The sequence below is a fragment of the Danio rerio genome, chromosome 13 (assembly GCF_052040795.2).
Source record: "Danio rerio strain M-AB ecotype USA chromosome 13, GRCz13ab, whole genome shotgun sequence".
Classification (NCBI taxonomy): Eukaryota; Metazoa; Chordata; class Actinopteri; order Cypriniformes; family Danionidae; genus Danio; species Danio rerio.
Window position 1 is genome coordinate 3,126,007 of NC_141033.1, and position 26,507 is coordinate 3,152,513.

Consider the following 26,507-nt stretch of genomic DNA (forward strand, 5'->3'; position numbering starts at 1 on the left):
AAGACCAGACAGATATTCGCAAAGCAACCGGGAATAAAAGGTCTGTTCTGTTCGCTAGGATTAGCAATCATCATCAAATGTGATTAAGAGTAAGTTTCACATGTTTAAAGTGTTTTAAAACAGAGTATGTGTGTAATTAATTACAGCGTTTTACTTCAGCTTTACTTCATCAGCACAGCCGCGTGTCAGAACAATTATAAAAGAAGACGCTTCAATCCCGGTTTGTGGAAGTTAAATCCGGTTTATTTTGTACATTAGCATAACAGATATCCACACAGTACTTGAGGTTAGCCTTAACTAAGCTAAGCGCGCTCTGTCTGTCTGCCTGCCTGCCTGTGTGTGTGTGTGTGTGTGTTTGTGTGTGTGTGCGATATTATGTGTGACTCATCAATGCAACTTCACAATACTGATTAGTAAAGGTTAGTTCTTACTGCAGTTTCTCACAAACGCTACGTAAAACCTTCTTCCTTTAAGTCTGTCTGTTGTCTGACGCAGCTGAGGGAGGAGGCATGTAGTGGGCGAGAAAGTGGGCGGGAAAGAATCGTCTTAAAGGCGCAGTACGACAAAACCACCCCCTGCTGGAAATCAGTATAAAACAGCATCTTGTAAAAGGTATAATGAAAAATCTGATGGGTATTTTGATCTGAAACGTTATATACACATTCTGGAGATGCAAAAGACTTATATTAAATCTGAAAAAAGGGGTAACCTAGGTGCCCTTTAAAGTATACATCAATACATATTTTATATAGTTGAGTTGCATTAAAGAGCCCCTATTATGCATTAAAATGGTCATATTTTGGATTTGGGGGTCTCCAACAACAGTCTGATATGCATGACTTTCATTTTCTTATAATATGCATTTATTTTTACCCAGTTATCCTTATTCAGTTGTTGCCAAACCCCTCCTTATCTGCGCTGATTGGTCCAATGACCCAGTCTGTTGAGATTGGTCGACAGCAAGACTGCGAGAGAAATGCCAAACATGGCTTATCAACAATTTTGGTGCAGTCAGACTGCAGAGAGTATAGCTGCGTCCCAAATCGCATACTTATGATCTATTCTACGCCATTGTGTAGTATAAATAGTGTAAGTAGTGTGCTCACACTGAAAACTCTAATAATAATAAGTGCACTTTAATTACCCGGATGATGCACTCATTCAGCCGCTAAAATAAAGTGCGTAATAATGGACACTTCACGCACTTAACGACTACAGGTTTGCTTACGTAGCAGAAGGGGCGGAGCTATCAGACGCACATGTTGCATAACTTTATTTATTTTGGATGGTGAGAGCTAAATTCTTCTACGAGAGTGATTATAGCGCCTCCTGATGGTGAATGCGGCAATACTCACGGCAGGTATTAATTGATCATTCGGTCGTTTATTTCATTGATTTGGCGACCGTCAAACGTCATCAAGGAAACGGTTTGAATTTCCGCTTAGTAAAAAAACATTAGTGTGCCATTTGGGACGCCACTATACTAACCTGTTGAGTGTGGAAGTGCATAAGTACATAGTGCATGAGTGCATAGTGTGCCATTTGGGACGCAGCTTATGTGTGAGCATACCTGCCAACACTCCTGTTTTTTCCCGGGAGACTCCCGTATGTCAGATCCATCTTCCGCTACCCATATCAAACCGTGTTTAATATGGGTAGCAACTGAAATCTGCAGGAAGGCGGCTCTCCAGGAACAGGGTTGGCCACCGCTGCTTTAGGGCATCATTTTTCAAAGTGTCCAAAGTGTGGGGTGTGTCTGCAGCATTGGGCAATACAATAATATCAGTCAATAGAGATATTACCTATAATGCTCATCTGTAAATCCTTTCAGCGCAGTCCTGATTATGCATGTTAAAGTGGCTAAATGAATTAAATAGAAAACAAAATGAATGGAGAAAAAGCAGGTTTGTTTGAATGAAATGACTGCTGTATTCTGTGTGCGACCATACAGAGAGAAAACAATGCCCATCTTGATGTTGTTCTAGTAAACTTGGCTGTATAAAATGAAAGTGAACAGTTTGAGAGACATTCTCCACGCACAAGCAGCAGAAATAGCCTTAGACATAAACTCTCATGTAAAATTTGTTAAGATAAAACCAGACATGGCAAACAAGAGCAAAAGGATTTCAAACTAGTTAACGTTAAAGTTAGATTTTAGGAATCCTGCATGTAATATACAGTATGTCTTTTAATATAAACGTTGCAGCTTTTTTATCGGATCAGACTTGTTTTCCGGGCGGACTGATTAAGATTGCTGTACACTCAACAAACTGCTGTATTTACTGTATGTAAAATTGTGATGTTGATGTGAAATACCATCTGTAACTTCAACTGCTGGATAAAGAATGCAGTGTGTACATGACTTTATAGGCATTTGTGTGCCTGAAGTGTGATTTTATGGAGTGTTGTCTCTGAGCCAGTGTCCATATGTGACACACGTGACTGTGATGTCATGTTTCCATCATTCAGCCTGAGATCTGCCTTTCATTTTAAGCGAGAGCTCCTGCTCCTGTTTATTGCAACCTTATTTACCGTAACAGAGGATTTTGAGATCTATGCCACGAAGAATTAAGGCAGTACTGAAGGCAAAAGGGGGTCCAACTTGGCACAACGTTGTAATGTGAACCTATTAAAGTGGCCAGTAAGTGTATATTGTGTATTTTAAAAAATCGTTACAGTAAATGTTCATCAAAACATAGAATTAGCAATAGAGCATGCATTGCATTGATTCAGCTTATGTAGATAAATGGCTCAGTGTTGGACATATAAACCTCTTGTCAGTTTAGATCTGATCTATGATCAGCAGTGAAGCTGGAATGACTTAAACGAGTGACGTTAGTGCTGTAATATCTATATACAGAAAGGGGAAAGTGTGTGTTAAACGCTCCCGTAGGTATCATCCTCCCACACACACATACTGTATGTGCTTGAGACCCACAAAGGAGTGCCCACCCAAAGATTGGCACAAGAAAGGTGCTTGAGGTTTTGGTATTAGATTTCGTCAGCCTGGCATGGGTTTGCTTGGCAACTCTGTGTGGCACACTCGTGTCATTTTGCTGCTGAATAATGGCCTGCTGAACTTGGCTAGCACTTGCTCCCGTATCCTTGAGCTTCAGTCTAAGGATGCAAGTATCAGTCATGGGTGAGACAAAAATCTGTTTACAGTTTTGAGAAAACAGTCCCTCTTTGGCTATGGTTTGCCCATATTTTTTTGTCCATTTTCTGCCTATGCCCTGACATGCTGATATAAGCTCTGACCAGCATGCATAGTGAGTTTTGCATGGCCAAGTACCAGTCGCATTTTAAAAATACTCATGAACAATTTGTTCTATAAAGGCCCGTGCACACCGAGACGTTTTTTGCTCGTGTTTTTTATTGACGTTTAACGCCTCGTGACTAAATAACGGGCGTCAATGTGATCGTACACACCACGGCGCAAAACGGCAGGCGCAAAAGCATTATTTTGAAAAAAAACGCCTCATGTTCGGCTTTTTGTTTTGACTCGCCGCGTCAAAATCTTCTCCACCAATCAAATCGGCACTTCTGCTCACGTGCATGAAGCTGCTAAAGTTACAGTAAACAGCACTTGGAGGCGCTCAAGAGCTAAACTGTCAAAGCAAGCGCACATTGAAGAACAAGCCCAGAGGCGATATGAACGTGGAGCTGCTTATTCCACTGGTGAACAATACTTTCTTCATCGCTAGAGCTGCTGCTTGAACCATTCATGCTTGTTCGAGTCACCAGTAACTTTAACAACAAGCGTGTGAACTTCCTCTCCTCCTCTTCTTCTGTGTTATAAGCGGGTGTCAGAAGCTTAAAGTTGTGTAGCGCCATCTAACGTCAAAAGAGTGATTTTGCATACTCTTCAGCTTGACGCCAGTGAAAAGCGCTTGGGTTTGAATACTGAAAAACGTCTCGTAAAATGCTGACGGTAAACGCAAATGAAAAGCGTCCCGGTGTGTAAGAGCCTTAATTCTTTAAATGCCTCTTGTTGAGTGGAAGGAAACACACTGCTTTCCTTTGTGTCCCTTTAACATGGCGATAACAGCCATTCTGATCGTCCGTAAGACTGGACCGAATCAAACTATCATGTTATATTATCACACAAAGCTTCAATTAAGATTTTAGAATTAAGCTTTGAATGTGTCTCATCCTATTTTATAAAGTCGTACCCTAAAAATATAACATTTTTGTATTATAAGTGATTTTGATGTAATTTGCAGTGTCATTCAACCTCCAAACATGATGTGTATAATGGCAATTACTGGTAATGTTACTTCTCATAAGGGAAAATAGTCAGAACTGATTTACTGGTAATTATCAAACAGTTCTGTTCACAAATGATTTCTAAGAGCGTTCACGCATGTGGTTCAGTTCTTTTGTTTCTTTTGGTTTCTTTGGTTTTATGCAAATGCATAGAGAGTCCTGGTATGGAAGGTAAATCCTGCCAATTTTAAATAAATCAAATAAACATTGGAAATGAAAATGAAAATCAGATTAACAATTTCATTCTAAAACACTGTTCGCAAAATATCTGCCAAAATTGAAAACAAAATGAAATTATTTCATTTTAATTTTAATTTTCACTTTGACAACACATCGTCCCTGTCAAATTGATAATTAAAATGAAGTTGCCAATTTAACATTTCATTTTCACTGCATTTCCACATCAAGGCTACCAATATTAAAATAAAAAGCCAAACTGAAAAATAAAATGCAAACACAATTTTTACAAAGCGTGTTATTAATGTTCACACAATTCAAATAAAAATGAAAATTTAAGCTTTCCTTTTATTGACACTTTTTCATTTCAGTTTTCATTTTCGATTTCATTTTCAACTTAAAGCTGTATGCAAAGCCTATGCTAATCAGTGGGAGGGGCGTATTCAAGTGATGTCGAGTGCTTTCACACACAGAACCCGAGGGCAGAAGCACAGTTTGGATGGATGGGACAGCGTGAGTTACTAGTGTAAATACAGTATAACAGAGGTAAAATGGCAAAAACTGTTAGTCAGCTTTTTACGTGAAGCAGCTGCTGCATTGGTACAGCAAGAGGAACACGGGACACAGAAGAACCAAACGTCAAACTTTCATCCCGCAGCAGGAGTCGCGGGCTTCCTCGGTGGGCAGAGAAACTGCAGCGTAAGTGCGGTAGGCCTTGTGATGAAGTCGTATAGTGTACTGTATTAGGTCTTGTGACGTTAACAACTTGTTAGTGCTAAAATCTTTGAAAGACAGCTAAATCAGCTCGGTAAGGTTGGTTTTAGGTTTCATAATCGCCAGACATACATGCACGCAGTGTTAGGGATCATCTGCAAATTACATCGATGTGTTGTCAAAGTGAAAATGAAAATTAAAATGAAATAATTTCATTTTGTTTTCAATTTTTGCAGATATTTTGCGAACAGTGTTTTAAATTGGCAGGATTTACCTTCCATTTCCCGGATGAGTGAAAATTTCCCAGAAATGTATCATTTTAAGCAACAGTAGACCTACACATAGGCCTAATATTATTATTGTTGTTTTACCATATGTTTGAGAATTAACAATGATAATAATAATAATAATAGGCTAATCTTGTTGAAGGCCTCCGTCGGTCAGTGTTGACCATGGATGACGTATCCTAGCTCTTATCTTGAGGCATGACTGATGGTCTGAGACAGCGTTGTTGGTGGCTGAAGAGACCAATACAGGAGGGGCATTCTTTACCGCAGCAGTCGCATTGACAGGTGGCTCCCTGGCTGACGCTCTGCACCTTTCGGTGAACTCGCTTGTCCTCATCATGTTCTTCTCATCTGACTTGAGCTGTGTGGTCAGGGTACACCTCCATTTCAGGCGGTCTGCTGCGAGGTCTTCCCAGGACTTGGTGTTTATGTCGAGGGCTTTCATATCCTTCTTCAGGACACCTTTAAATCTCAGAATTGGGCGTCCTGTGGTTCTCTTCCCAGATGAGAGTTCTCCGTAAAGGATATCCTTTGGGATGCTCCCATTCTCCATGCGGTGCACATGGCCGAGCCAGCGCAGGCGACGTTGTCGGAGCATGGTATACATGCTGGGAAGGCCGGCTCGAGTCAACACTTTGACATTGGAGACTTTCAGAATTGTGAGAAAATCATGATCTTGATTTTAAGCAAAAAAAAAAAAAATAATAATAAAAAATGGCAATTCACATTTTTGCCAGAATTGTGCAGCCCTATGCTATAGATGACAGTCTGATGATACCCGAAGGTAAAAATAAATGTTCATGCTGCAAGCCAGGGATGTCTAACTTAACTCCTGGAGGGCCACAACCCTGCACAGTTTAGTTCCAACCCTGCTCCAACACACTTACCTGTAGGTTTCAAACAAGCCTGAAGAACTCAATTAGTTTGATCAGGTGTGTTTAATTAGGGTTGGAACTAAACTGTGCAGGGCTATGGCCCTCCAGGAATTGAGTTTGACATCCCTGCTGCAAGCCATTCGAGAGTCTATCACCGAAATAAGCACACATTATTTCAGCATAGTCTAGTGTTCATCTTTTCTTCCGAGTCTCGGTATTACTTTTGTTTCCTCTCCAGACAGTGACCTTCTATCTTTCCGTCTCTCTCCCTCACTTCATTTTTTTGGTTGCCATTTTTCTTGGCGGATGACAGGAGGCTTTGACATCTGCTGATGATCTAATGCAGCCGCTCAGGTCCAACTTCAACAGAGTGCTCATGCTGAATGTCTTTTCTCCTCATTCGTTTCAAGACAGCCTAACCTGCCTGGCCTTTAAAATCTCGCTTGAGTCATTTTCATTGCTCTCTAAATATTGCTGATGATGTGAGTTGGATGTGGATTCCAGGGATGCATTTTCCACTAAGTCATATGGTTTAGCAGAAAAAAACTCCTATAATGTTTGGTTTGGAAAACTGCCTCCAATGCAGATTACTGGGTACAAATGAAGCATCGCAGTTTAGATGTTCATACATCAGCTGTGTTAAACAGAAAATTGAACGCATCGCTAAATGGTGTGTGTGTGTGCCCGTAAGACTTGTTCTCGCTCACCTCCCACAACAAAGGGCAGCATTGTGTTTCCTGTACTCCCCCACTGCCATCCCCTCCGGCTGGTCTCAGTGCAGTTCAATTGGGAGCACTCCGTTGGGACCACACTTGTTTGCTTTTCTGGGATCAGTTAAAATCATGCATGTAATAAGGAGAAAATGGCTTTTAAGCCTGCCTGTAGGAAACGGTGCCCGATGAACCATTATCCCTTATTAAATACAGAGCCCAGAGTTTGAGAAGACACACGAGGACACAGACAACCACTGATAGGGGGTCCTATTGGCCCAGTTTACTCATGGCAAATTTCTTTTTTGTTCTTTGGTTGGGGGTAAAAAGTAAGAGAAGTTTAAAATACCCAAGCAGTGGTAATTGATAGCACTGATAGCAACTATACCAATGCTTTCCATGCTATAATGGGGTTTAGACATTCCTCGGGTTGAAGAAACAACAATGAACATCAATAGGACACTGCAAAAATTGCTTTTCTTACTCAGATTTTTTTGTCTTGTTTCTAGTCCAACTATCTAAAAACTCTTAAATCAAGAAACATTTTCTAAATAAGCAAAACATACTGTCTTGTTTTAAGATATAATATGCCAAAATTAAGTGAGTTTTCACTTAAAACAAGCTAAATGATCTGCCAAAGGGGTAATAAAAATAATCACATGTCAAAAGGAAAAACAAGATTAATTTGCTTACCCCATTGGCAGATTATTTTGCTTGTTTCAAGGTAAAACTACCTTAATATTGGGATATTATTTCTGAAAACAAGACCATGTTTTGCTTGCCTTGAAAATATTTCTTGATATAAGAATTTTTAGATATTTGGACTAGAAACAAGACAAAAAAATCTATGTAAGAAAAGCATTTTTGCAGTGGATCAGGTAAGTAAACGGACAGCCATTGACAGGGGTTATATTGCCCCAGTTTAATCATGGCAAGGCTCTTTTTTTGTTTTTTGGTTGGGGGTAAAAACAAAGAGAAGTTTAAAATACCTGAGCAATGCTAATTGATAGCACTGATAGTAAATATGCCAATGCTTTCCATGCTGTAATAGGGCTTAGAAGTTCCTCTGGATGAGGAAACAACAATAAAACATTAATAGGATCAACGTAGTAGAGAGTCAGGTAAGTGAACGGACAGCCCAGTGTAAGTGCAGATATCGTATACAAGATTTTTAAAAGATGTAAGCAGGCCATCAAAAAAAACACAAACTGATGCTTTCATTAATAAGAATTGGCTGTCAGGATCTGCGGTATAAAACGTAACCCAAATAAACCTGAGAGGATTTTCAAATCCAAAACCCCTACCTATTGCATAATCACCAAGGGCTATGGGTAATCCAGAGATGTTGACCAGCTGGAGTGAACTTTCAACAATTTTCAAAGTTGGTCAAAACAAACAACATTTTTAAAAAGCATTTCAACCAGATTTCATTTGAAACGATCCCTGATCAATATCACTTGAAGTAAATCAGGCCTCTACTCCCCAGATGATCTCTTCTAACTGCTATCTTTTCAATCCATCTCTGTATGTTGACCATGCAAGTATGCCTACTTATTACAATCCAAAGTTGCGTGGCATTCACAACTCAGTTAGAAATTGAATTTATTAAATTCCTGAATATAAACAGCCATAGCAAACATGATTTAGAATCTCATTATTCATGCATTACTATGCTCTTCCAAAGTGCACAACTGTCTTCCAATGAACACAGAATGAGTATTTTCTTTTAAATCACTACAGAACATTGTAAAATTGGGTCTTCATATGCCTTGAGCTATTTACAGAGGTCCCATTCAGAGGTAAATGTCAAACCCCCTGATTTTTACTGACTAAAAAGCTGAATTTCCATAATGTATTGAAAAACAGGGAGTTTTTTTTCTAAATTAGTCAGTATGGTTGTTTTACGTTATAACCGACATGGTTCAAACGATGAATCTGCGACAGAGATACTGTGGTTTTGGGAAACACTCATCACTACATCAGCCGTTTTACAAATGATGCCGCGAGTTACGCCGTTGTTTGGGAAACACACCCTAGATCAGCATCTCTTTATGTGTGAATATAATGTTCTTTAGGCGAGGCACTGGCGCAGTAGCTAGTGCTGTCGCCTCACAGCAAGGAGGTTGCTGGGTCGAACCTTGGCTCAGTTCGTGTTTCTGTGTGGAGTTTGCACGTTCTCCCTGCCTTCACGTGGGTTTCCTCCAGGTGCTCCGGTTTCCCCAACAGTCCAAAGACATGCGGTACAGGTGAATTGGGTAGGCTAAATTTTCCGTAGTGTATAAGTGTGAGTGTGAATGTTTGTGTGAATATTTCCCAGAGATTTCCCATATAATACGTTCCCAGTTGCGGCTGGAAGGGCATCCGCTGCGTAAAAACTTGCTGTTCATTCCGCTGTGGCGACCCCAGATTAATAAAGGGACTAAGCCGACAAGAAAATGAGTGAATAATGTTGTTTAATACAAAACAATGAAGATGACATTGTGTAACGCCGGGGAGTGACACCAACAACAGAAGGTAGGATCCAAATGCAGGTTTATTCAAAGTCAGGCAAGCGATGGTCAACACAGGTGCAAACAGGTATTTGGAGACAGTCCAGAGTCACAGTCGAATACAGGCTAGAGGTCAGAAAGGCAGGCGGCAGGCAAAGACAACGGTCAGTACACAAGATAACAAGACAGGGAAACCGCGTTGTAATGTCACCTTACAGATAAACAAGACTCGGCAAACTGAAGGAGTAAATGTGTGGCTTAAATAGTGTGTCTTTGAAAGTTCTCAGGTGCGCGAAAGTAATCAAGCTAAATGAGAAAGCAGGTGTGTGGGCGAAGAGCATGTATGAAGTTGAAGTCCATTTACAAACACATTTGTAGTTCTGTGAGTGAGAATGTTTTCCAGCGACCTCTGGTGGTTAGAGATCGCTGGTGAATGTGACACATTGCAGCAGTTTGAACTGGATAGGGCAATTTAAAAAATTGCAAGGTTCTCTAAAATTTGCTATATTTCCTTGACAGTTCTCCAGTGGAGGGGCTTGGATGAGAGGTGTGTCTCTGCAGATTGTGTGTGATTCAAACATTAAATAATGAAGCTAAAGAGACAGTTGTTGTTTAATCATATTGCTGATTCATAATTTGATTTCTCATTCCAGGGTATGGATCACAGGGTCAGCAGTCTCATGAGAGAACCCCAGAATTCCCTCTCCCCAGACACTTCCTCCAGCTCCTCAGGGAGGGATCCCAAGGCAGTCCCAAGAGACATAGTCCCTCAAGCGTGTCCTGGGTCTTCCCGAGGCCTCCTTCCGGTAAGATATGCCTGGAACACCTCCCTAGGTAGGCATCTAGGAGGCATCTGAAACAGATGCCAGAGCCCCCTCAGCTGGCTTCTCTTGATGTGGAGGAGCAGCGGCTCAACTCAGAGCTCCTCCCGGGTGACAGAGCTCCTCACACTATCTAGAAGAGTGCACCCTGCTAAGGAAGCTCATTTCGGCTGCTTGTATCCGAGATCTTGTCCTTACAGTCATGACCAAAATCTCATGACCACATGTGAAAGTGTAGATTGAACACCCCTGATCTAAATGGTTACCTTCTAGAGTACCTTGAGGACAGATCTACACATAGAATGACACAAAGTCTGTGGTGGGATAAAGATCTACAGCAGGACACTGTATGGGCTGAGCGCTTGACTGACAGTCTAATAACAGCTCTACTGATAAGACATTATTCTAGGAATGCTGGTGAAACATTCCTCTGGATAATGCAGTTTTGACAGACTTATCAACGGTGATCTCAAGAATGGAAGCAAAAAGCGTTTTGGATGATTTTTGTTTGTCCTTAAGTTATCATGAAAATGTGATCGGATTAGACTTAAATGACTGTTTGAATTCTCTGTGTTGCCATCATGAAGCATCAATACTTTCAGTGAGTTACTCCTAAACGCAGCCGTGTGAGTGTGTGACAGGTCTGAGATAAGACTGAGCTCATTAGAGTTTAATAAAGGGCAGAGGTCAGCCTGGGGGACTGAACGCATCATCAGAGAGCACCCTAAAGCTCCCGCTGTCGCAATGAATCCTTTTACTCTTCATTATTGACCACTGAACCCTCAAAGACACCCACATGAAAAACATCGTTTCATTTATAGGTAATACTAGTGTTGCTTTTGAAGCATACTGTAGTAAAGTGCATTATCCTGTACAAAGTATCCACAACTTTTTGTTAATAAATGCAACAGCATGATAGTTTCACACTGCAAAAACAATCTTACGGAAGGGTTCTGTCTTGTGTTTCTAGTCCAAATATTTAAGAAAAATCTTAAAATCAAGAAACATTTTCTAGACAAGCAAAAATAAATGTTTTATTTTCAGAAATAATGAGTTGAAATTAAGTGTTTTTCCTTAAATCAAGCAAAATATGCTTGTTTTATTCAATACATTTTTTTTATTTTACTGTGGGTATATGACAAAAAACAACAACAATAAAAATTGTTCATTTATTCATTTTCCTTCTGCTTAATATCTTAGCTATCATAAGTTGCCACAGCGGAATGAACCGTCAACTAATCCGGCATATGTTTTACAAAGTTAATGCACAACACGGAACTGAAAAAAACACCTATTCAATTCAATTCAATTCAGCTTTATTTGTATAGCGCTTTTACAATGTAGATTGTGTCAAAGCAGCTTCACATAAATGGTCATAGTAACTGGAACAGTGTGGTTCAGTAACTGGAACAGTGTGGTTCAGGTTTTAGTGTTTAAGTTCAGTTCAGTTCAGTTTAGCTCAGTTCAGTGTGATTTAATCATTACTGAGAGTTCAAACACTGAAGAGCAAATTCATCGATGCCTAGCTCTACCAATCCTGAACCATGCGAGGCAGTGGCGACAGCGGAGAGGGAAAAAAAACTTCACCTGATGGGAGTGAAGAAAAAAAACCTTGAGAGAACCAGACTCAGTTGGGCACGACCATTTTAATTTCTCCGCTGGCCAAAAGTTTGTTCACCTAAACACACTCATTCACACAATAGGGCCACTTTAGGGCCTACTCACACTATGCCATCCGTACCGTGCCCAGGCCCGTTTCCCGGATCGTTTGAGAAGTGTGAGTGCGCTGAATCGGGCTCAAGCATGGTTCACTTGACCGGCCCTGACCCGGTTGGAAGAGGTGGGCCTGAGCGCAGTTCACTTGGGTATTGGCGCGGTACGCTTGTGTGTGAGTGCAAAACGAGCCAAAGCCTGAAACTGAAAGCGAGACGTGACTTTTAAGGGATTGTTTGATATGGATTTATTAATCATTCTTACTGTTCAGTGAACACAAACTGCCGTAGTTTATTAAAGACAAGAACTCCTCACTTCACGACAGCTGCACGGCTTAAGCAGACCTCCTCATTCCTGCAGCACTCTGGCTTTATGATTGTTTATGAGCGCCAAAAGTGGTGGATCTGCTCGGCAAAATATCTGACTGCGTGTCCCCGCATCCCTAAGGACTGTTTGGCGAAATATTTGACTGCATGTCACTGCAAATCAAACGACTGAAATAATATAACTAGAGAAATCTCCACTGTGCTGCTGAGTGACAGCGCTTCTCACTGAACAGCGCAGCAGCGATGACGTAAGCGTGCCCAGGCCCGATTGTGTGTGAGTGCAGGCCGTCGAGGGAGACGGGAGGGGGGAAAAGCGTGCTTTGGCCCGGTTCGAGGCAACTGTACCTAGTGTGAGTACGGCCTTAGTTTACATATAACACATATATTAGTTTACATATAACTTAATTTACATTTAACACATGTATTTGGACTTTGGGGGAAACTGGAGCACCCCAAGAAAACCCACGCCAACACTGGAAGAAGGCCAGTAAATACCTTCTTCAACCTTCTCGCTGTGAGGCGACAGTGCCACTGAGCCACCGTGCCCCCCACAATTTGATGCTGATGAAGTCTTTCTTCATCGAAAAGTCACAATTAATTCAGTGTTATTTCCGTTTCTGTATTTAATAGTAAACTAGTAAAAGGCGAAGCAGAGGCGCAGTAGGTAGTGCTGTTGCCCCACAGCCAGAAGGTCGCTGGGTTGCTGGTTTGATCCTCGGCTCAGTTGGCTTTTCTGTGTGGAGTTTGCATGTTCTCCCTGCATTCGCATGGGTTTCCTCCGGGTGCTCTGGTTTCCCTCACAGTCCAAAGACATGCGGTACAGGTGAATTGGGTAGGCTAAATTGACCGTAGTGTATGAGTGTGTGTGAGTGAGTGTTTGTGGATGTTTCCCAGAGATGGGTTGCAGCTGGAGGGGCATCCGCTGTGTAAAAACACGCTGGATAAGTTGGTGGTTCATTCCGCTGTGGAGACCCCGGACTAATAAAGAAACTAAGCCGACAAAAAAATGAAAGAACAAACTTACTAGTAGATTCTAAATGAGTTTACACCATTACTTTTACACCAAACAGCAGACATTACAGAAGGATGGTTTGCTAGGGAATGATTTATCCAAATATGTAGAGCAGAACTTGGCTTCAAACACCAAACATCTTTATTTCATTAAAACAGGAGAGAGAGAGAGAACATACACACTAAGTACAAGTTCATGAATACATACATACTGCTTTATTCCACCTAATTCCCCCACCATGTTGGTAGCAGAGATTCCATTTTTAGCTTTGAGATTCATTGGGGTCAAAGGTGAAAAGCCAAAAAGATCAACAGCGGACCATGTTGATTCCTGCCCAAGCAAACACACGCACGCACGCACGCACACCTCGTCTTCACAATAGACAGATAAAGCTCTGTCAGTTTTATTACTGTTCATTTTCACCTTCACCCCAGGCCAAATCTTCAGCTGTAGAGCGCTATCTCTCATGGACCCTTTTCTCTTATATCCTTTAAAGTTTTTAATATTTAGATTAAAAAAAAAAAATGTACATTTATATGTAATTACTACACTCACTGGCCACTTTATTAGGTACACCTTACTGGACCCCCTTTTGGCTTCAGAGCTGCCTTAATCCTTTGTGGCATAGATTCAACAAGGTACTGGTAATATTCCTCAGAGATTTTGCTCCATATTGACATGATAGCATCACTCAGTTGCTGCAGATTTGTCGGCTGCACATCCATGATACCAATCTCTCGTTCCACCACATCCCAAAGGTGCTCTATTGGAATGAGCTCTGGCGATTGTGGACGGTTCAAGAAACTAGTCTAAGATGATTCCCACTTTATGACAGGGTGCGATATCCTGCTGGAAGTAGCCATTAGAAGATGTGTACACAGTGCTCATAAAGGGATGGACATGGTCAGCAACAATACTCAGGCAGCAGTTATTGTGTATGGACAGTGATAGAGCCAATTCGGTGGATGGGGATGATTGGAAGGCCATGATGGGTAAGGGCCAATGCAGGGAACTTGGCCAGGACACTAGAGTTACACCCCTACTCTTTGCCATTGGATTTTTAAATGACCACCAGGACCTCAGCTTAATGTCTCATCCGAAAAACTGTGCTCACTGAGCAGTATTAAGTCCCCTTCTCTATACTGGGGCATTAGAACTCACACAGACCTCAGATTAAAGTCATAAACTTTATAATTTCTTGTACCCAAACAGTTTAAATTCATTTGGAATTGCACTCGTCTGCAATAGTCACATTGCGAGATCTCAATCGTTGAGAAATCAATGCTGAAACGATATATTGTGCAGCCCTACTTGTCTCATCTCTGCTCCTCTGTGTCTCCTTCAAGTCTCGTTTGACTGAACAGGGAATCTTGGACCGAAGTCAAAGAATATAATCCGAGGCCCAAAGGTGGCTCCCCTTCCAAGGCCCCTTTCTGGCAATTGAGACGTTATATTCTCCAAGCTCGAGTGTAACTCAGAAAATGTAACAAATCTCTTGGAAGGCACTCAAGTGAAACAGTGAGGTCTCCTTCTTCACTTTCAGCTCAAGATAAGCAGTCTAGAAGCTAAAACAGGCATTCCCCCCCTCTATATCAGGACTGATGTCTTCTTCTGTTATTCTCACTTTTTGTTCAAGCCTTTTCCCAGCCAGTCTTGCAGAAAGTGTTGGCCGTGCTACCAGAGAAAGAGCACTGCAGCTTAAAAATGACCTTTGCTGCTTGTTCAACCAAATGAATTAGCTGAATTAACACAATTCTTAAGGTTTTCTGGGGACAACTTAATTATGTTCAATCCACTTAAATTTGTAAAAACGATTAGGTTAACTTAATAGATTTGTGTTGGGACAATATGAAGGAAGTGTGTGGAACTTCGAGCATTCAAGCTCCTCCAAACACCCGTGGAGTCAATCTTAAATCAATTCAACTGGACAGTACTCTACTGAAAGTAGAAGCTAGTTGTCTGCAAATGTTGAGCTCCACATCAAGATACAATACCATTTGAACATTGCCGGTTCAGCCTACGGTAAACTTTGCAAAAGACCCCAGTGACAGTTCAGCCTACGGTAAACTTTGCAAAAGAGTCTTCAAAGATGGAGGCATTCCGAAGGGGACAAAACTTTTGGTACACAGGTCTGTATAACGATTTCAGGAAGAGAAAGACGAGGACTCAAGTATTAATGGGATTATTATTAATAAAAATAAAACAAAAAGGGAACTAAAACAACCCAGAGGGGGAAAAACGTAACTAAAACAAACTTGACTGGGCTGGCAGGGACTTGACAAAACACTGGAAAGAAGGATGACGAACTGACACAGGTCAACAGACAAGAGGGTGTTGTAAGCAGAAAGAATTAACAAACAAACAAACAAACAAACGGGTGAACTGAATAAATTAATAATATGATTACAAGGAGGGGGGGACTAGACAATAGACAGGAGAGCACATGACAAAGACAACACAAGCCATGTGCTCATGAGAAAAACAGGGCACACTAGAGGTGCTACAAAAAAATTGTTTGCTCCAAAGCTGTCCTCAGGACAAATCTAAAGAAATGTGAAATCGGCATCTGCAACTGGGTGTTGACAGCGAAGAACCGACCACTCTGGAGAACCATCATCAGTGAAGGTTCAGCAAAGTTTGAGGAAAAACTATTGCAGAATTCATTAAAAAAATATAGCAACACAAAGAGCAACATCAATAACCTTGTTCCCCCAAAGAACAATGTGTACCCATAATAACAACATTAATAATAATAGGCTATTCCCAGGTAGCAAATAATTCTGGCCCAGATTTGGCATAAAGCTGGCACAGCAGGCATTCGTCTGGCACTGGCATGCAACATATGGGCCAAACATGGCCCAGGTTTGGCTGAGGTGGCACCGTCTTACAGGCGGCCCTCAAGACTTGGGCCAGATCTCAAATGTAGTATTTGGCCCAGATGTTTAAATGTACATGTGGGCCACATAAGTTTGGCCTAGCTTGACCCACTTTTAAAATACATTTATATTATTTTTGAGCAAAGAAAAAATTCTATCAGTCAGGTCGCTTCAAGAAAAAGCACAGCCATAAAGTGAAATGCTTCATGGGTTTATAAAAAACATTGCAATCGTAACACACCAACATATCGGGCCCAGTTCAGGCCCAGTTATGGGTTATTAATTTGGCTGAGACTGTCACCCGGGAGGAGCTCTGAGTTGAGCCGCTGCTCCTCCACATCAAGAGAAGCCAGCTGAGGTGGCTCGGGCATCTGTTTCAGATGCCTCCTGGATGCCTACCTACACTGCAAAAAATGCTTCCTCTCTTACTTAGATTTTTTGTCTAGTTTTGAGTCCAACACAGTTCTTAAATCAAGAAGAACTTTCTAGACAAGCAAATGCTGATGGTGTGGGCCAGATCTGGGCCAGAGAAATTTTGCTATGGGGGAATTATTATTAAGCAAGTCAATTTGTTCATTTATTCTTTGGGAACATTTTGCTTCAGTGACATGTTTCAGTTTTCACAAGAGACAATTCAAGTATAAAAGTCGTATAAACACAATATTATCACATTTAAGCCCCGTTTACACTAATGGGTTTTAGTTTGAAGTTTTGCTACGGTTACGCCATTCGTCCACACTACACTGGAGTTTGAGCGCCGAAAATGGAGTGTTTTGGAAACGCTAGAGAGGCTGTTTTCATTCTAAATAGCTGCTGCTCCATCTCAGTGTGGATGGGGGAAAACGGAGACATCTGAAAACGGAGGCGGGGCTGCTGAGATTCGCTACCTGATTGGGGCTTTTATGCCATTGCGTATTCTTCCCTTATTCGTCAAGCCCCTATCACATGACTATAACACATGGCTTTAACGCTACCGGAAGACTATTGTTTGCACTATTGTCTGTTTTAGGAGCCATTGTGCAGTTATTCATTAGTTAGGTTTAGTAACAACTCGACCTCGTTGTCTGTCCACAAAAATACCTCTCTTGCTTTCTTTGCCATCACGTTTAATGTTCAACCGGCATTTGTTGACTAACAATGACCAAATGCAGAGTGTGACGCATGTTTGCTGTTTATACTAGAACGCGCATGCCCAGAGTGCGCGAATGGTCACGTGATATACGTTTTTGGTGGCGTAGTGTGGACGGAGATATGTTCAGAAACGCTGAGTGAAACGCTAGTGTGGACACGGATCGTTTTTAATCTAAAACACCGTTTTGAAACTAAAACGCACTAGTGCAAGTACCACCTCAGAAAAAAATAGTCTCTCTAAGTATCATTAAAATGAGCAGTATTGAAATACAATAGCGTAGTAGACCCAGTAAAGCAGCTACACCTCTGCACACTTTAAAAACGTGGCAGATTACCTCAAAAAAAAAGGCTATATGTCATACATGGCATATTAAATAGATCATTTTTGAATTTTTTTTTAATGTGTGTAGCATGTACATGACATATTTCATTCCTCTGAGTACCACTAGAAGGAGGCCTGTGTACCACTAATGGTACACGTACCACAGTTTGAGAACCACTGCACTAGTGTAAACAGGGCCTTAGAAGTAAGAAACTGCTATGAACACATTGTACATGTACATTGGACTTCTGTAGTGGGTTTTATGACTGTATGTGCTCTTTATAAGCAGCCAATGATCCACTGCACAACCCAACAAAGATGAGTTTGTGAGTATCAGGGATGGTGTTAAAATCTCTTACATATGTTGTTGCAGCTGTATGAGAATAGCAGGAGGTGTCAATGAGTCAACCTGCATCTGATCAGGAAGGCAAAAAGGAATGTGCTTTCAGTCTCTACTGACGCTGAATGTAATCCTTCTTATAAGGGATTTGGTTTTTCATTTTATATAACTTTCTTTAAAAATGCTGGGTCCACAAAACATGTCAAAACTAAGTAAACTTATTAGTTTTTACAAATTTAGGTGGATGGCAACATAGTGGCTCAGTGGTTAGCACTGTCGCCTCACAACAAGGTCGTTGATTTGAGTCCAGACAAAAAAATAACCCAACAGAGAACCAAATATTTAACCCAACTGGTTGAATTATTGAAAAATAAACAAATAAAGGTTAAAAATAACCCAATAAAGCACCAAATATTTAACACAATTGGTTGAATTATTGAAAAATAAACAAATAAAGGTTAAAAATAACCCAATAAAGCACCAAATATTTAACACAATTGGTTGAGCTATTAAAAAAAAATAAAAAAAATAAATAAAAAAGGTTAAAAATAACCCAACAAGCAGCAAATATGTTTAACTGGACCATCGGGTTAAATAAATAACTCCGTTAAATCAGTTGATTGTGAAAATTAAAACATTTTTCAACACAACTGGTTGAGTAACAAATAAATAACCAAAGAAGGTTCAAAATAACCTAACAAAGCACTAAATATTTAACCAAACTGATTAAGTTATTAAATAAATAACTCAAAAACCAAAAATTAAAAATAACTCAAAAGAAGCATCAAATACTAAACCCAACTGGTTCAGTTATTAAAAAATAACCAAAATAAAGGTTAAAAATAACCCAACAAAGCACCAAATGTTTAACTCAACCATTATGTTAAATAAATAACTCAGTTAAATCAGTTGAGCGTTGAACTTCAAAATATTTAACCCAACTGGTTGAGTTATTATTAAATAACCAAAGGGTAAAAATAACCCAACAAAGCACCAAATATTAAACCAAACTGATTGGGTTATTAAACAAATAACCAAATAAAGGTCCAAGATAACCCAACAAAATCACCAAATATTTAACCCAAGTGGTTGAGTTATTAATAAATAACCAAATAAAGTTTAAAAATAACCCAACCAAGCACCAAGTATTCAACCCAACAGATTTGAGTTATTAAATAGTAACTAAATAAAGGTTAAAAATAACCAGACTGATCTCACGAGAAAACGCAAGTATTTTACGTTTTGCCAGTTAGTGGCTAAATCGTACACATTCGTACGAGTTCAGTTGTTCGAAATTGTACGATTTTAAAAAGGAGGCGTGGCACCTAACCCCACCCCTAAACCCAACCGTCATTGGAGGATGAGCAAATCGTACTAAATTGTACAAATTAGATCGTACGAATTTATACAAATTAGCCACTAAATCAAAAACTTACGAATTGCCGTGAGATTATGTTGAAATAATCCAACAAAGTGCCAAATATGTTTAACTCAACCATTGGGTGTTTATAAATGTGTTAAAAATCTTCTTTCTGTTAAACAGAAATTGGGGAAAATATACAGGAGGGCTTATAATTCAGACTTATTGTGTCTATTAAGAGTCATTTTTACAGAAGTCCCATTTTAGTCACCATTTTATAGTCAAAAAAATATGACCTCTTAACCCCCCTGACCTCTTAACCTACAGAATGAACTTAATGTCACTCACAGCAACATTTACATGCAGTCAGACCTTAAAACAGACTGACAGGCCCAAAGTTACCATTTAATCCATACACGACAGCCAAGTTTGGACATACACACATCCCAGAGCATGAAAAGATATTCACAGGCACAGATACACACCTCTCTTATGTGTGCTCTGGGTCACGCAAAAGAAAAATCTGCCTCTTTGTTAAACGGGCTGTTCGTTTGTTTTCACTGGACGCAAATTTTCCCCCCAAATTGATGCAATTCTATTGATTAAATAATGGCCCGTTTCCTCCCATCAGCCTGTCAGTCTAAGCGCCGCTGTGTTTCACGTGTGTCTGCCAGTCTGGGGAAAAAACTGAGAGAGCTGGACGTCAATCAGAACACACAGCTCTTTAACTCTTCATGCATTTCTCTTTCTGTGTATAATCTATCAAAGAATCCATTGAAAACGTTACATAGAGCTGAAGGCTGAATTATTAGCACCCTGTATATATTTATTCCCCAATTTCTGTTTAGCAGAAAGACGACACATTTTTAAACATAGTTTTATTAACAAATTTCTAAAACTGATGTATTTTATCTTTGCCATGATGACAGCAGATAATATTAGACTAGATATTTTTCAAGATACTAGTATTCAGCTTAAAGTATCTTGAGCTCAAACATTTAAAAGCTAAACTAGGGTAATAAGGCATCATTGTATAACAGTAGTTTGTTCTGTAGACATTCTAAAATAAATTGCTTAAGGGGGTTAATAATATTGCCATTAAAATGGCTTTAAGAAATTAAAAAACTGCTTTTATTCCAGCTGAAACAAATAAGACTTTCTCCAGAGGAAAAAATATTACAGGAAATACTGTGAAAAATCCCTTGCTCTATTAAACATCATTTGGCAAATACTTAAAAAATAAATACAATTCACAGGAGGGCGAATCATTCTGACTTCAACTAATACAGGCCTATAGCCAGAGGGGAAAATTCAATTCAACTTATCTTTATTTCTTTAGCGCTTTTACAATGTAGTTTGTGTCAAAGCAGCTTAACATAGAAGATGATAGTAAATTGAACAGTTTTCAGAGTTGAAGTACAGTGTGGGTTCATTTTCACTGAGCCCGAACACTGAAGAAAGTTATAAAAGTGATAAAAGGTCTATAATTTTTCCCATGCATGATCTTATTTGTCTTATTGTGACTGCTATGCAATCATAAATTGTGAAGGCGTAAAAAAAGGCTTCCAACAAACCCAAATAATTAAAGTCCAAAAAAACCATAGAATCTGATGCAAGTGAAGTCATCTTTACTACAAGTAACTTTTATTTTGAATCTTAGACCTTATTCTTGCAAGAAAAGAATTATAAAGTTTTAAAGCACCAAAAGCGCCATATTTAATATAATATTGAAGTAATTTTACACCTATTAGGCTATTTTTGTTATTCATGAACTTTCAAAATTGACTTTTTTTTTTTTTTTTACAAAAAAAGATTAAAACAACCAAGAAGCTCTACATTATTGATATTAATGTTTTATTTTTTTTATTATTCAGATGGCCAAATTCTGACTGAAAAAATTGAATGCGATGGCCAGTATCTTATTTTTCCAATAAATGACAATAGGCTACAGTTTGTTTGTTGGTCTTTGTTAAAAACTTTTTTCCTAATGATACATGATGCAATACATTATATATATATTTATTTATTATATATATATATATATATATATAATTTTGTAAATAATATTTCTTTATTCTAAATATTAGCATATAATTGTTTTTTGGTACATTGTAAAGTGTGGTTATGATAACCATCCGACAAGCTAATCCAGCTAAAAATAGTGTTTAAAATGACACTAAAATGGAGTATTTAAATTTCATAATTAAGCAGATAAAGTGAATAAATAAAGTGAATAATAAAGTGAATAACTGCAAAAAGGTCCACTTATTGAGAAAAAAGAACCACCCTGTTCACCAGGCTGGCTACGGGACTGTAATACGTTTAAGAGTATGAAAGGTTAAATGACAAACTGCACATCAATTCATTGTCACAGTCGCCATCTTGTGGGCATGAAAATAATCAACATATTACATATGGACAAAAATAAATAAATAAATAAATAAATAAATAAATAAATAAATAAATAAATAAATAAATAAATAAATAAATAAATAAATAAAATAAAATTTAAATAAAATAAAACAGCCCTCACTCAAAACATACTAAAATCTGCCCTGTTTAAAAAAACAGCGACATTTTTCCATAAGGTTCACATTAGCTAATGCATTGTGAGTTAACATGAACTAACAATGAATGATGTTAGTTTTGTTCATGTTGTTCATGTTACCAAATGCATTAACTAAAATTAACCAATACAACTTTTTTGTAAAGTGTTACCAAATTACAGAAGACACCCACAAAAATGTCATCATTTTATATTTGACATAAATATGCATTATGCTGAATGACAATGGAACATTTCACATATTTATTTGGTGTATTATATTTGCTTATATAAGTTTTATGAAACACTAAAACTATAGATTTTATTTAATTGTATTACGAAGAGGACAAAACCACTTTAAATAAATCTACTATTATTCCACAATGCAAAACATTATTATAAGAAACTTTTGTATACAATATATTGTATAAGAGTATACTTTAAAAAATGGTGTTGCAAGGATATGTTTTTAGCTTTTGTTGTACATTTCCTAGCATAAATTAATCAGAACTTAATTTTTTTGTGATAATGTGCTATACTAAGAAGTTAAATTAGACAACCTTAAAGGCAAGCTTCTCAATTTCTAGATTTTTTTAAATCGCTACTAGGTTTTCAAACAGTTGTATTTTAACATATAACGCTCAATCATGACAAGCCATATATTAAGGCAAAGCTAATTCATTATGAATGCTTGTGTGGCCCAAAGTCATATACAGCTGAAGTCATTTTATTAGCCCCCTGTATATTTTCCCCCAATTTCTGTTTAATGGAAAGAAGACACATTTAGTAACATAATAGTTTTAATAACTCATTTCTAATAACTGATTTATTTTATCTTTGCCATGAGCACAAAATATTTGACTAGATATTTTTCAAGACACTTCTATCCAGCTTAAAGTGACATTTACAGGCTTAACTAGGTTAATTAGGTTAACTAGGCAGGTTAGGGTAATTAGGCAAGTTCTTGTATAACGATGGTTGGTTTTGTAGACTATCAAAGAAATATATAGCTTAAAGGGGCTAATAATATTGTCCTTAAAATGGCTTTAAAAAAATTATAAAAACCGCTTTTATTCTAGCCGAAATAAAACAAATAAGACTTTCTCCAGTGGAAAAAATATTATAGGAAATACTGTGAAAAATTCCTTGCTCTGTTAAACATCATTTGGGAAATATTTAAAAAAGAAATTCACAAGAGGGCAAATCATTTTGAAATAAACTGTATATGCACAAACTTTCCACACAAACACAATAGCAGATTGAAATGCAAATAAAAAATAAAAATCAGGAGTCAGCGGAGAAAGAGGAGGTGAGGGAGGGAAAGGGTTGAAGAATAGCTTCAATGCCTGTTGCAACGACCCAAACTACCAGCCAGTAAAAATAAATCACACATCTGCTTCCAATGAGTCCCTGACATATTAATGCCCTTGTGCTTGTTATGAAATTCTTGTAATGCCCTCCTCCCTCCTCCAAGACCAGGGTACAATGTGCATGTGTCACCAATCCTCCTCTTCAGGTCCCTCTGTCTGTTCATCATTAACTCTTTTTCCCGCTCATCGAGTTTCTGACCATCTATTCATGTGCATTTGATTTTTGTCGAAATAATAAACATTCAAAAGTGAAAAGAAGGCAGCGTTGCCCTCAGACGTACATAATTATGCATCTCAAAGGTAAAAGGTTAATGGGTAAACAGATCATTCTCAGAATGATCTCCTGGACAACAAACTAGAGGAGCATGTGGCCCTCGTTTCAATGAAATGTAAAAAATGAAACAATAACGGGAAGAATGAAGTTGTGCGATTGTAAACTCTGCAGCTAATTATCCACAGACAAACCAAAAAAAGTCTGTTTATTTATGCGAGAAAAAAACTTGTCCTGTGACAAGGTTTCTACAGGTTTCATCACGTCAAGCCTCTTTAAGAGCTTTTTAAAACTATTATGAAGGAAATTTCAGACTTGTAAACACTAAAGGTAGAGGTCTGCATGGGACTGTTTTTATAGTCCCGCTCCTGCAAGGTTTTATTCCACTGCCCACTTAGAATAATGTTCTACCAGACCCCACCGTCTCCAAAATCTCCTGTTTAAATTGGGTACTACCAAAAGAGAGAGATAACAGCTAAAACTGTAGGTTGTGCAAGGATAGCAGGCTAAATGTCAGTTTTGTTTGCCGTATTCACACTAGGTATAGTTGACTTGAACCGTGGTGAAGCGCTCAGCCTCTCCCCCTCGGCCTGCACTCACACTGTATTTTGCCTTCCGAACCGGAGCACACTTACATCATCGATGACGCAACTCTTCAGTTTAACAGAAGAGAAGGGCTAGCTTTAACACAGTGGAGATATATTACAGTATATCGTTTTAGTCGTTTGGGATGAAGTCACACACAGTTAAATATTTTGCCGAACAGACCTACCACTTTAGACACTCTTGCTGCATGTATTAAGAGGTTTGCTGAAGGTGCAGCTGACCTGCAACAAGGTGTTTACGTCTTCAACAAACTATGAGAGTAAAAGTGTACCAAACTAAAGCCCAACCGAACCATGCTCTAGCACACCTCTTCCAACCAGGCCAGGGCCAGCCAACTCAACCGCACCTGATCCCGATTTAGAGCACTCACACTTGTCAAATGAACGGGGAAAGGCAACTGGGCATGTTTCGGATAGCATAGTGTGAGTGCTCCCTTAAACCTGAGGTTCCAGTCTTGTTACTGCTAATGCCTGGTTTATACTTCTGCGTCAAGTGATCGGCGTGACCCACGGAGCATGCAATGCGCATAGCTGTGCATTCATACTTGTGCTCACTATTTCTCTGCAATAACACTTAACAGTGAGGTGTTTATGTTCCTCTGTGTCGAGTTTCTTCACAGGTGTTTTTTTTTTTTTTTTATGCTACCTTAATGTATAAGCGGCTCAAAATCGTTAATTTTGAGGTGGGAAGCGGTGGACGTGCATTTAGGTAAACACAGAACAACAGTCTCCATCCAGAGCTCCTTTGCTGGACTCCACACTTGTTAACACTCGCTGCATTGGGCTCTCGCGGCTCCCACCTCCACCCACACTCATCAGCGCTACCAAGCCGACCAATCACAGAGCTTGCGCTACGCGTTGTTGCACCCTGTAGTTAAATTTCTTAAGAAGTGCGCGTCAACATTGCTGACGGCCACAGCGAGGGTTGTGCATCCACACGTAGGCTGCGCCGTAGCATACGCGTACGCTTGACGCAGAAGTAAAAATCAGCCTTAAAGTACGGTGGCCAGGAAATGCAAAACAACATTACAAAGTTTGAAACACTTTTACAAAGCTCGAGACAAATTTACATTTTGAAAAACATTTTTACCAATCATCAGACACAATTACATAGGAAAAACTATTTTACAAAGGACGAAGCAAATTCACATTTTAGAAAACAAATTAACAAGACGCAAAACACTTTTACAAATCCCGAAACAAATTTACAATTACAGATTCCCTGCGGAAAGGGAATGTACCACACCCCGGAATGTACCACACACCGGTAGTGACACAGGGAAAGTTGTTGTTGTTGCTGGTGAGCGTGGTAAATTCGCGCTGTTGAGTGCATGGCGTGAACAAAGTTTATGGTGATCAAACATGGACTGCGGTCGAGGGTTGTTTTGTCCGTTTTGTGGCAAACACGAGCAGCTTAACACGGTTTTGCTTTACGTGTGGTCGGTGTTTAGAGTTTATAAAGGACGCGGACCAGAAGGAAACACCAGACATGCTGCATCAATGTGTTCAATATTTTTACGAGATCCACTTGTACGCTGTAATCGTGGACATGATGTCAAGTCTACACGGTGTAAACCTCTGCTTGAGGACTCTTAACAGTAAACTGAAGGAAGCCTGTGTTATGGTTTAACTGGTTTCCGTGTTAACTGAGGCCCCTTTTCAGATGTGCAAACTATTCACGTTTGCAGATTGGCAGATTCGTCACTTTTTCACAGCAACATGCCCATACCAAATAAAGATTCTTATTCACTTGGTGTCAGTGTAAACATTATTGATTTAATATTTGTGTGGCAGAACAGCATAAACCAAAATGAATCTAAAGAAATAATTATAATTGACATGTCATCAACGGGATTCGAACCCAAGTCAAAGGGTTGTCCTTCAAGGAAACAGTCCCGCTCTAAGGACCGTTATGTAGATGATGCCACTGTAATTAAGTCCACCTGACTCCCATACACCCAGCCAATGTCTGGTCTGCAAAGCTACTTACCTGTGTTCAACACTGTGCTTACCTGCATACTTATCTCAGATGAGTCCTGCTCCTGTGCCCCTTTGTATATCTGCTTGTTCAACGTGCACCATCCCTGTTAACCCAGAACTCACCTGTCACTGGGAACAGAAGCGTGTGTGTGTGTGATCCACTTACTATTCCTACTTACCATTCCCTGTCAGTGATCCATCACCTGAAAATAAACAAAAAACACTGCAATATTCATCTGCCATCTTATTTACAAATTAATTTCCACTGTTGAATGTCAGTCTTGTCTTTTTTATTGTCCAATCAAATGACTCAGAGG

At 39.3% G+C, this 26,507-nt stretch overlaps 1 protein-coding gene across 1 annotated transcript in view; it reads left to right on the forward strand.

The window, feature by feature from the left end:
• arfgef3 (ARFGEF family member 3) overlaps positions 1 to 26,507 on the forward strand; it is a 973,876-nt gene that overhangs the window by 757,886 nt on the left and 189,483 nt on the right. The window lies entirely within an intron of this gene.